This window comes from Thermobia domestica, chromosome 7, assembly GCF_964235325.1.
Source record: "Thermobia domestica chromosome 7, izTheDome1.hap1.1, whole genome shotgun sequence".
In the NCBI taxonomy this organism is placed as follows: Eukaryota; Metazoa; Arthropoda; class Insecta; order Zygentoma; family Lepismatidae; genus Thermobia; species Thermobia domestica.
This window is the reverse complement of record NC_137460.1, coordinates 268407786-268419971: the sequence shown is the minus strand read 5'-3', so window position 1 is coordinate 268419971 and position 12186 is coordinate 268407786.

Below are 12186 nucleotides of genomic sequence, written 5' to 3'. Positions count from 1 at the left end.
GAAACTTGGAATTGGGACAGTAGATAAGATTTGTCATGTAAGTTATGTAGGGTAAAGAAGGATTTTTGGAAATTAGAAGAAAAGAAAGGAGTCGCCATCTCTCCGAACCCTTAAGGGTGGTGGTGTTTGGATTTCACATTTTGAATACACGTGTTTCAACGTTTTTTCATACTTTAGTAAATAACACAAACTATTATACAAAAGACGAAGTCCTGAATGAATAACTGGTCGCACAAGCCAAACCGCTGAAACTAGAAACTTGGAATTCGGACAGTAGATAAGATTTGTCATGTAAGGTATGTACGGTAAAGAAGGATTTCTTGGAAATTAGAAGAAAGGAAAGGAGTCGCCATTTCTCCGAACCCTTGAGGATGGAAACTTGAAAGTTGGTATTTGGATTTCACATTTTGAATACACGTGTTTCAACGTTTTTTCATACTTTAGTAAATAACACAAACTATTATATAGAAAACGATGTCCTGAATGAATAACTGGTCGCACAAGCTAAACCGCTGAAACTAGAAACTTGGAATTGGGACAGTAGATAAGATTTGTCATGTAAGGTATGTAGGGTAAAGAAGGATTTTTGGAAATTAGAAGAAAGGAAAGGAGTCGCCATCTCTCCGAACCCTTAAGGGTGGAGGTATTTGGATTTCACATTTTGAATACACGTGTTTCAACGTTTTTTCATACTTTACTAAATAACACAAACTATTATATAGAAGACGAAGTCCTGAATGAATAACTGGTCGCACAAGCCAAAACTCTGAAAGTAGAAACTTGGAATTGGGACAATAGATAAGATTTGTCATGTAAGGTATGTAGGGTAAAGAAGGATTTCTTGGAAATTAGAAGAAAGGAAAGAAGTCACCATCTCTCCTAATCCCTTAAGGATGGAGGTATTTGGATTTCACATTTTCAATACACGTGTTTCAACGTTTTTTCAAACTTTAGTAAATAACACAAACTATTATATAAAAGACGAAGTTCTGAAAGAATAACTGGTCGCAGAAGCCAAACCGCTGAAACTAGAAACTTGGAATTCGGACAGTAGATAAGATTTGTCATGTAAGGTATGTAGGGTAAAGAAGGATTTCTTGGAAATTAGAAGAAAGGAAAGGAGTCGCCATTTCTCCGAATCTCTTAAGGATGGAGGTATTTGGATTTCACATTTGGAATACACGTGTTTCAACGTTTTTTCATACTTTAGTAAATAACACAAACTATTATATAAAAGCGAAGTTCTGAATGAATAACTGGTCGCACAAGCCAAACCGCTGAAACTAGAAACTTGGAATTGGGACAGTAGATAAGATTTGTCATGTAAGGTATGTAGGGTAAAGAAGGATTTCTTGGAAATTAGAAGAAAGGAAAGGAGTCGGCATCTCTCCGAATCCCTTAAGGATGGAGGCATTTGGATTTCACATTTTCAATACACGTGTTTCAACGTTTTTTCATACTTTAGTAAATATCACAAACTATTATATAAAAGACGAAGTTCTGAAAGAATAACTGGTCGCAGAAGCCAAACGGCTGAAACTAAAAACTTGGAATTCGGACAGTAGATAAGATTTGTCATGTAAGGTATGTAGGGTAAAGAAAGATTTCTTGGAAATTAGAAGAAAGGAAAGGAGTCGCCATTTCTCCGAATCCCTTAAGGATGGAGGTATTTGGATTTCACATTTTCAATACACGTGTTTCAACGTTTTTTCATACTTTAGTAAATAACACGAACTATTATATAAAAGACGAAGTTCTGAAAGAATAACTGGTCGCAGAAGCCAAACCGCTGAAACTAGAAACTTGGAATTGGGACAGTAGATAAGATTTGTCATGTAAGGTATGTAGGGTAAAGAAGGATTTCTTGGAAATTAGAAGAAAGGAAAGGAGTCGCCATCTCTCCGAATCCCTTAAGGATGGAGGTATTTGGATTTCACATTTTGAATACACGTGTTTCAACGTTTTTTCATACTTTAGTAAATAACACAAACTATTATATAAAAGACGAAGTTCTGAAAGAATAACTGGTCGCAGAAGCCAAACCGCTGAAACTAGAAACTTGGAATTCGGACAGTAGATAAGATTTGTCATGTAAGGTATGTAGGGTAAAGAAGAATTTCTTGGAAATTAGAAGAAAGGAAAGGAGTCGCCATCTCTCCGAATCCCTTAAGGTTGGAGGTATTTGGATTTCACATTTTGAATACACGTGTTTCAACGTTTTTTCATACTTTGGTAAAATTGGAGAAGAAGAAGTGAAAAGAAAAGGTTATGGGGATTGCAATTATTATGATAATATATCAATCTAAGAATCTTACAAGGTTAGAAACATGAAATTAGGTGTATGGACTTTTCACTCAAAACAATCCAATACATATTTCATCGTTTTTGATATTTTACCTAGAAGAAAAGAAACAAGATGGAAATTATTATTATTATTATTATTATTATTATTATTATTATTATTATTATTATTATTATTATTATTATTATTATTATTATTATTATTATTATTATTATAAGATGCTGATATCTCGGGATCCCTTACAGTTAGAGACATGAAAGTAGGTAGTTTAATTTTTCATTTAAAGTAATTAAACATGTATTTGAGCGTTTTTGCCACTTAACGTAGAAGGGAAGAAAAAGAGTTGCGGGTGGTTCACTAAAATGCCTTTTATTGTGTTTGGATTTCGTAAGAGAGTTTTAGCTCAATCCAATCCTATATGATTGAAATGATAGCTCAATTCTATATTCTAAATGAGACGAAAGGAACAACGCAATATTGTGTCACAATAGCACGTAGGGGCATTTGCTATACATATCGTGCGAGGCCGAATGTAGAGCAAATTGGCGGTCTGAGAGCAAAGCTCTACCTAGGCGAAGATTAGTATAATATAATTTTATTGTTGTTGTAAGCATAGCTATAATTATATTATGTTTCTAAGAACTGCATTTAAGAAATTACATAACAGAGCCAATTTCCTATTCCTAGTCTGGTATAATGCTTTTTCTTCTTTACATATTCAATTATACCACTGCAATTGTGGTGTATTTGGACAAAATACCGTATACAGAGTATCATCCGAAAGAACATTTTCAGTACTAAAAACGTTAAAGACTTGGCTACGATACCGGATGGGTGCAGATCGACTTAGCGGCCTGGCACTACTATATACGCATGGAGAGAAACTGAGATTACGATCGTGTCATCGACAGATTTGCCAGGACGTAGATTTGAGTTTGTGTTGTAACTTTCACAGAAATGGACTGCAAGGTGACTAAGGCCGTGGTGTGGTTTCGACCCGTCGTGGTTTTGGCCCGTAATTATTTTCAATTCGTGGGTATTCCCCAAAAATCATGAGTATGAGTCTAACGTTAAACTCCTTCTATGTATCTGAATCGCAAACAAAAGCAAGAAAGATGAACGAACTCAAAAATGTTTTTGAAATTGTATTTTTTAAATATTTAAGTCAAAAAAAAGGGCACAACAACAATCGTAAAAAATGTGTACCGGTATATAGACTATACCGGTATATATGTATTTTTAATAAACAATACATATGATATTTGTTTGTTTAACGTCCAACGGTTATGCCAGAATGGCTAAAGGAAACGTGGATCTACTGATTATAGATGAATCCGAACCACTTTTTCGTTCAACTGTACCGGGAATCGAACCCGGGATCAGTCGAACCAAAGACAAGCATGTTAGCCATTAGATCAAACCTTATTATATCTGAGATTAAAGAAAAACAAGTTTGTTTCTGTACTTTATTCTCCATTGGTGATTTCGTTTAAAGGTGAGAATTTTTCCAAATTAAATTTTAATTTGAATTTTTTCAAATATCTGATATTGTCAAATAATATCACCAGTTGGAATGTTAAAGGAAATATAGTTTGTGTGCAGTAATGAACGAAAACATCACTTTCGTTTTACATTTCAGATCTTGTTTTCTTCATTTTGTTTTTTACTATTTATCATAATAATGGCTTATATTGTGATTCTATATAATTGTAATCCATTTTTTAATTCAGTGTAAAATTTATACACATTTAGTGCTAGATCATCTGGCAAAATTTCTATTGAGTTTGTGTAAGTATTGAGAAAGTTTAGTATTGATATTTTTGATAAGTAGGGGTGGGGTGGGGATTCTGCGCCACTTCATCATTTCCAATAACAATCTAGCACACCATCAATAATAATAGCGCACCCCTAATAACAATAGCGCATCCCCCTACCTTCAAATAACTTCTAAACTACTCCTAATAATTTCTACCGCACTCCCTATTTCCCAAATAACTTCTATCACCATATCAAATAACTTCTATCTTACTCATAATAACATATTCTATCATTAAATTTAGTTACAAAAAAACAAGAAATCTGGTTCAAAAAAATTACTAAATCTAGTTACAAAAACAAAAAAATCACTAAATTTAGTTACAAAAAAGTCACTAAATCTAGTTACAAAAACAAAAAATCACTAAATCTAGTTACAAAAAATAAAAAAAATATGGTTATAACCGGTTTTAAATTCAAAAAAATCAAAAAATCTGGTTATAATTGGTTTTGAATTCAAAAAATCAATACATCTGTTTACAGAAACAAAAAAATTACTAAATTTAGTTACAAGAAATCACTAAATTTAGTAAAATAAAATTATAAAACACTTTTATGATTTAAAAATACCATAAAAGTTAGCTAAATCTACATAATTACATAATAGTTACAAATTAATATATTGATAGTTACAAATTAGGATATTGATAGTGAAATCTTCTATTAATTTCATTCTCTATTGTAAATAATGATTTCTTAAACTCAGTCCACTGATCATAATTTATACTGAATAAACATCCATTAATTTCAAATACTACTTGTGTTTGATCTTGCACATTTTCTACAATCACATTGAATGAATTAGTAAGAATAAATTTCTTTTGAGGTTCCATTACTAACAACTCACTTTTTATAAGATTAGTTTTATTTAGATCATTTTTATTATTCAAATAGATAGTCATAGCTTACTTGTTATAAGGAAAATTTCATAAAACCACTTATCACTTAAATTTACATACAGAACTCAACAGTTGGATAATTATCTTTTAAACCAGTGTATTTGATGCGCACACCATCTTTAACAATATCATCAATCATTTTGTCTGTCATGTGTTTTGTAAATCTAGGTGGAAGAAATACCTTAAAGTCATCACATTCAACTAAAATGCTCTTACCATATTTAGTTTTTATTTTTTCCATTTTCACAATCATATATTCTGTATCTAATTCTAATTCTCTTAATCCAATTACTTGTTTTTGTTCAAGACTTCCAAGTTTGTTTAAAAAATCAATGTGTTTTGCCATATTTATTATATAGAATTTTTTTAATAATCTCGAATTTCATTAAGTATGTCATTGATTCTGTTAACAATATCTCTTACATTTTCATCTGTTAATTCACCATTCATGAGCTTAATTACATTAAGCTCATCTTTAAACAGTCCAATTCGATTCACCATATTTTTATAATATTCTTTCTTTGAAGCTATATTAAACCGTGTAGATAAACCAGTTATAACAGCAGAAGCCGAAGCAAATGCAGTTGTAATAATTGAATACACTGTAACAGGAATAAATACATTGATGAACCCTGTAGAAGCTGATAATAGAATTGATAACGTAATAAGAGTAATATAAACACATTTTATTCTCTTGAACTTCCTTTTGTTTTTCATTAATAACTTCTCAAGATTTAATATAGTATCTTCAGTTAACACAATTAAATTCTCACGTGGAATGTTATCTGGAATAGCCATTTTATTAAATAAGTTTTTATGATATTATCATAAAAACACTTACAAACTAAACAAATCTAATAAACATATAATTGATTTATATCTTCTCAATTATTTTTTCTTTCTCAACATCATACTCTAAATTTTTCTTACCAATCATAACAACATAGCAAATTGTTTTATCTGGTACATCGATTTCAAAATTAACAGTCAGTTTCAAATTAGTTCTATCACTTGCAGTTACTGATTTATGTTTGCTAGTATTAATTACGAACATCGGCCTATTTTCTAAAAATTCCTTAGGATAATAAAACATCTCAGTATTTCCATTTGTAGCTCGATTATATACCGTATACATTTCATAAACTTTCAAATACTTATGTTTTGCAAAATCTAAGTTTAAAGATTCTAATGGGAAAGATTCATTTCTAGAATTACGAAAATGGATATTCTGAACTTTACAATGATCAAAATAGCTTGAATCTCTTTCTTGATTATCATTTCTATCAGTTTGGAAAAAGGCAATTACAAAATTAGGCATATCAAATTCACTTGAGTTAAATTGTGTGGTTAAATCGAATTCTAAATATTTACCACTAACTGATTTCTGTAAACATTGATACGTGTTAAATGAAATAGGAATCTTACCTTCTTTTAACATATTAGATCTTAACAAGGTGGCATAGTTAGGTTCATAATTAACAATAGGCATTCTTAACTCCATATTTGTAATCTTAATTTTACCTGGATGTGGTTGATCATTCTCATATGTTCCATCCTGCTTTTTTGTTTTCCAAATAGCAAATGCATTATCATCAGAACCACTTCTTTTAAATGTATATTTCAAACCTCCCTTCCACATAATATCTTTAAAATCTGAACAAAATCCTGGCAAAAGTCTTAGCAAAAACACTATTTCTTCATCTGTTCTTGCCCACGTAATTCCTTCCCATCCATATTCATCATAGTGATTTGCCTCTGGTTTTGAAATCGTACATGTGTTTACAGCTGTTGAAGTTAAACCAGGATAATCAATAATATCCAATATCTGTCCATGCTTACTAATTTGAATTTGAGAAAACAAATGTGGGAAGAAATTATTAATAAGTCTAATATTTTGACCAGTAGTATATTCTCCATCACCATCTCTACCTCTAATTTCAAAAGTTACATAAATATCGGCATAATAAGGATGTATAAAGCCATCTCCCACGTCAATATCAAATTCAATAGACCTGTTTGGCTTATTTAAATTCTCGATTGTTTTTTGATTAGGTTTAAAGGATTGTAATTCATATGATTCTATCTTATCCATATTTATTATTAAAAAAATATTTGTAATCGTTATATGAATTAAACCCATAAAAACTTAAATATAACTTCTCCAAATATCCTTATTCCTATTCACCTGACTAATAATTTCTGAAAAACTATACCCATCTGTAAACATTTTTAACACTATAATGCATAAATGTCCACAAATTATCTCGTTAAAATGTTGTATAGGCTGCTACTGTACTCTATATTATGACCAAGATATTTTACGAGTGTTTTTGGCGGATTACCTCCAAATGAATCAAACACATACTTTCTATTTCTTTTTTTCCAATAACAAATCCAATGCGTTCCTATATTTTTAGACGTATCAAAATTAGCAATACCACACTCATTCTTCCTTGGATGTTTAGGCAATTCATCACTCATAAATACACCTCTAAAGTTTCTTATCTTAAGTTTTTTAACAAGTTGTATTAGGTCTAAATTACTTAATGGTTTAATTTCTTCTTTTTCTTTACTGTTTTGGAGTTTACGTTTTTTGAAATCTTACCACCTTGTTTTTCTTCCATTGCTAAGTTATGTCGCTTTTGATCCTCTAATTCCATTTTATTCTTTATTGCATCATCTACAGTCTTAACAATAGAAGCCGCACCTCCAGCAACAGAACCTAAAGCACCTATTAAAGCTAAAATCGTTGGAATAGTAAATATAAAACCACCATAATGAACTTTATTATCATTTGTCTTCATTTCTTTGTTTATTTTCTTAAGTTGTCGTATAGAAAGAGATAGAGACATACATTGTCCTTTACTTAGTTTTGCTTGTTTTTGTTTGAGTTGTTTGTTAGTTAAAATGTGATCAATATTTAATTGTTTAAGTTCATCATTAGGAATCGTAAAAGTAAAACTTTTTAACTGCATATTTATTATATAATTAAAAGCATTTTATGAAAAAATTTACATAAAAAGTACATATAAATCTAAATTAAACACACTTATAAACCTATACTAAAACACTTATAAACCTAAACCAAATCTTACTTTTGTATTCATCACTAAAGCAGTCCCAAGAGCAGGCAATTTTTCAGTTATTAAATTAGCATCTTTAGCTAAAACTCTTTCTCAAGCTTTATTTTCTAATTCCTTATCTGCAATATGTCTTAATTCTGTATCTTTATTATCCCTATAGTATATATCATGTTCTTTACAAGCTTCGTCTAATGCATTTATACCTTTATCACCTCTTTCTAATCTTTCTTGTAACTTAGTAAAAGGTCCGCAAAATTCATAACCTGGTATATGTAACTCTGGAATTCCTTTCATGTTTAAAATTTTATTCATTAACCCTTTTCCATACTTTTCACTATTCCAAAATTTTGGTGGCAGTGTATTCAATATCTTTATCAAATAACCTATACCTTTTGGATCATTAGGTATGAATTGTGCGAGTTTAGAATTAATCATATCCATAATACCTACTTTCTCATTATAAAAGTTATCATTTCCAGATTTTTCTTCCCCATCAATAACAATCAAGCGATCAATCAGTTTTCTCACATCATCCATCCATATGTATTCTTTTGATAATTCGTTATATACCTTTATTCCTTCTCCAGATTTTGGTGTCTTTTTTGAAGGTGTTGTTAGTTTTATATATTCATCCCAAATAGGTTTGATAATTTCTTTATATTTTTTACCTTTACTAGATTTTTGTTTTCTTGTATTCGGATCATTATTATGAAATGCAACACTAGAATCAATTACTATTTGTTTATATTTTTCTACATCATCATCATTATAATTTGTTGGATTATGTTTTGTCAATAATTCCCATAAACCTTCTGTTCCAGTATAATGTCGATTATTAATAACTAAATCATCACCATGAATTTTAACTTCTGCATTTCCTATCATATGTATAATTTTCCCATCTTCATCATATGGTTGTATTCCAAAACTTTTATCATCTCTAGTTGCATAATACCTTGAGGGAATCTTACCAAAATGAGTTGTTGCTAAAGATTCTATTCCTTCTACTTTATATTTAATTTGTTTTTTCATGTGTTTTATTTCTTCTGTTATAGGCGTATCACTTTCATTTATAGGACTATCATACATAGGTGGTGTTTCTAATAAGCTTGAATCCACTTTCGCACTTTTATACACAACTGGAACTAACTCTTGAATTAGATTTTTATTTTCTTCTGCTACTTTTGATATATCTTGCCCTAAATCTTTAATTGCATTAATAACAGGCTGATCTTGTTCTTTAAATTTTTCATACTTACTTCGATTACTTTGTTTAATTTCCTTAAATCTTTTAATAAGTTCTTCTTTTAACTTAATATACTTCTTAGCTTTATTAATATCCATTTATTATATAAAGAAAACAAAAAACATAACATAACATAACATAACATATACGTTCACCTACATTCATATACGTTTAGTTTACACTTTTAGAAATTCTTTAATTTTATTTCTATATTTACAATTGTTCACCTTCCTAGTCATATCAATTGTTAAGAAACCATATTCTTCACTCCAACACTTATTACATAATGATTGTAATTTTTCAAACGACATATCAGATGGAACAAATTCATCATATATATGTTTTAAATTTACATTGTCCTGTCTAAATATACAAAGAAAGTTTAAGTTGTCCCTAATTAATTGTTTTGGCACTTTAGAATATGTTTGTCCAAGATAGAACAGTTCAAACCCTTATGACGACCTCGAGTAAAATGTTCTCTAACGTGGTTTTGTTCTTCTAATATGAAATCATCAAATACTACTACAGAATAGTCCTCACATTCATCTAATGGAATAATCTCTTCATTGTTTCATTTTATTATTGCTAATGTATCTTTAATATTACGTTCTATATCTCGAAAAAGTTGTATTAAGTGTTGGTATTTAAGTTGATTTAAACTTTTAGAATAGATATAAACATATTTTAACCATTTAGGTGCCAACAAAAATTATCAATCATTAACGTCGTTTTACCACAACCACTAGGCCCAACTATTAAACATCTTATATCACCATTCCTCTTCCTCTTCGCCGTTTCTTCTGTTAACCTTACTTTAATATCTCAATTATCCATTTTAATTATTTATTATATAATAAATGAAAGTATTTAATTTAAATGGTTATTCATCTGTATTAAACATATCTTTGCACTACCCATTTGAAAACGATTCAGAAGTAGCTGTTGCAGGATTTTATACAACATACTTAACACCAAACATTACAGAAAAGAACAATAAATTAACGTTTTGCACTGAAGAACCTGAAGTTACAAGACAAGCCATAGTTCAACCTGGTCAATATAGTTTAAAAGAATTAGAAGAATATATTAAATCAAACCTTCCATTCTACACTGATGAATTCAAAGATACTTTTGAAATTACAGAAGACAGGAAAAGAAATAGAGTTAAAATATTTAGTGAGGTTTGTGATATAACCTTAGATACCATTAACACTGTATTAGGTTTTAGTGATAAAAACTTGACTAATAACATAGAACATATTGGAGATAAACCACCAAGGATTCATCCGTTTGATACTATAAGTATTCACTGTGATTTAGCAGATGGTATGATTTTAAAACACAATGATACAACACACAACGAAACAGACTTAATTGCAACATTTAGAACAAATGCAGAGTTTAGAGAACCAATTATATATGAACCTAATGAAAAGATATTTTTCCCAATACATCACAATAAATTTAATAATTTGAAAGTTTCAATTAAAGATGAGAATGGTGATTTGATTGATTTTGGTGGAGCTCGTATAACTGTTTTACTTGCTGTTTAATAATTCAAATTATTATATAATAAATATGGATAAATTTGGTAATACTAAAACGAGGACTACAAACCTCAATCATGTAAGTGAAGTTTTTACATCAAATAATATAACATGGGTTGATTTCAAAAACAAAAGACTTGTTAATGTAAGTGATGCAATTGACCAACATGATGTAGTAACTTTACAACAGCTAGATTTAATAAATAGTAATGTTAATAGTCAATTGGAAGGTGATAGAAACAAATTTGAAGATGTATTAAAAACATTACAAGACACATATATAAAGAAAGATGATTTTCAAAAGATTAGGATGGATACTACTAAATTGATTATGCAGAAAGAAACTATACCCCTAATATGTCGATTGTGAGTTAAAAATGTTAAGGAACCAATCTTTAGAATATTTAATCTCTCTAATGGTTACAAATTTCTATGTAATGGGAAAATAATGCACATGGAATTAAGTTTGGATAAATACTTTCTAGAGATATATTTAGGTGATACTTTGATTGAAAATTTACCTGTAAACATTAAAAAGGGTGATATAATTATGTTTCAAGCAAATAAGAATTCAGCTATGGAAGAAGGGCAACCATTGCAAGTTATTATGTATATAGAAAGAGAACTTTCATAAAACCATTTGCTATATTCAATCTATATAACAACATTCTAAATCAATCCATATATATATATATATATATATATATATATATATATATATATATATATATATATATATATATATAACATTTTAATTCAATCTATATAACAACATTCTAAATTGAATTATACAGATGAATTATAAATTGTTATATAGATTGAATTATTGTTTGAATTATAGACTAAGTTATAGAATGTTATATTGATTAAATTATATAGATGAACAGTGTTTGAATTGTAGAAGTTATTATATAGATTGATTATAGATTGAATTATAGATTGAAGTTCATGATTAATTATAGTATTAATCAACAAATATCAACAACAGCATTAATTATAGTATTAATCATCAAATATCGACACCCGTTAATTATAGTATTAATCATCAAATATCGGCAACAGCATCAAACAAACATATGCTTGAATTATAGTTTGAATTAGGCCGATCTTTAGAATGATGTTGTTAGTTGATATACTGTTTGAATTATAGATTGAGGTTAATAATTTTCCATATAATAAATAGTATGATGTATTGTGTTAAGTGTAAGAAATCGACAGATACAAAAATAGATAACATTAGAATAGAACAAACAAATAATGGAAGATATATTAAGAAAGGTATATGTATTGTATG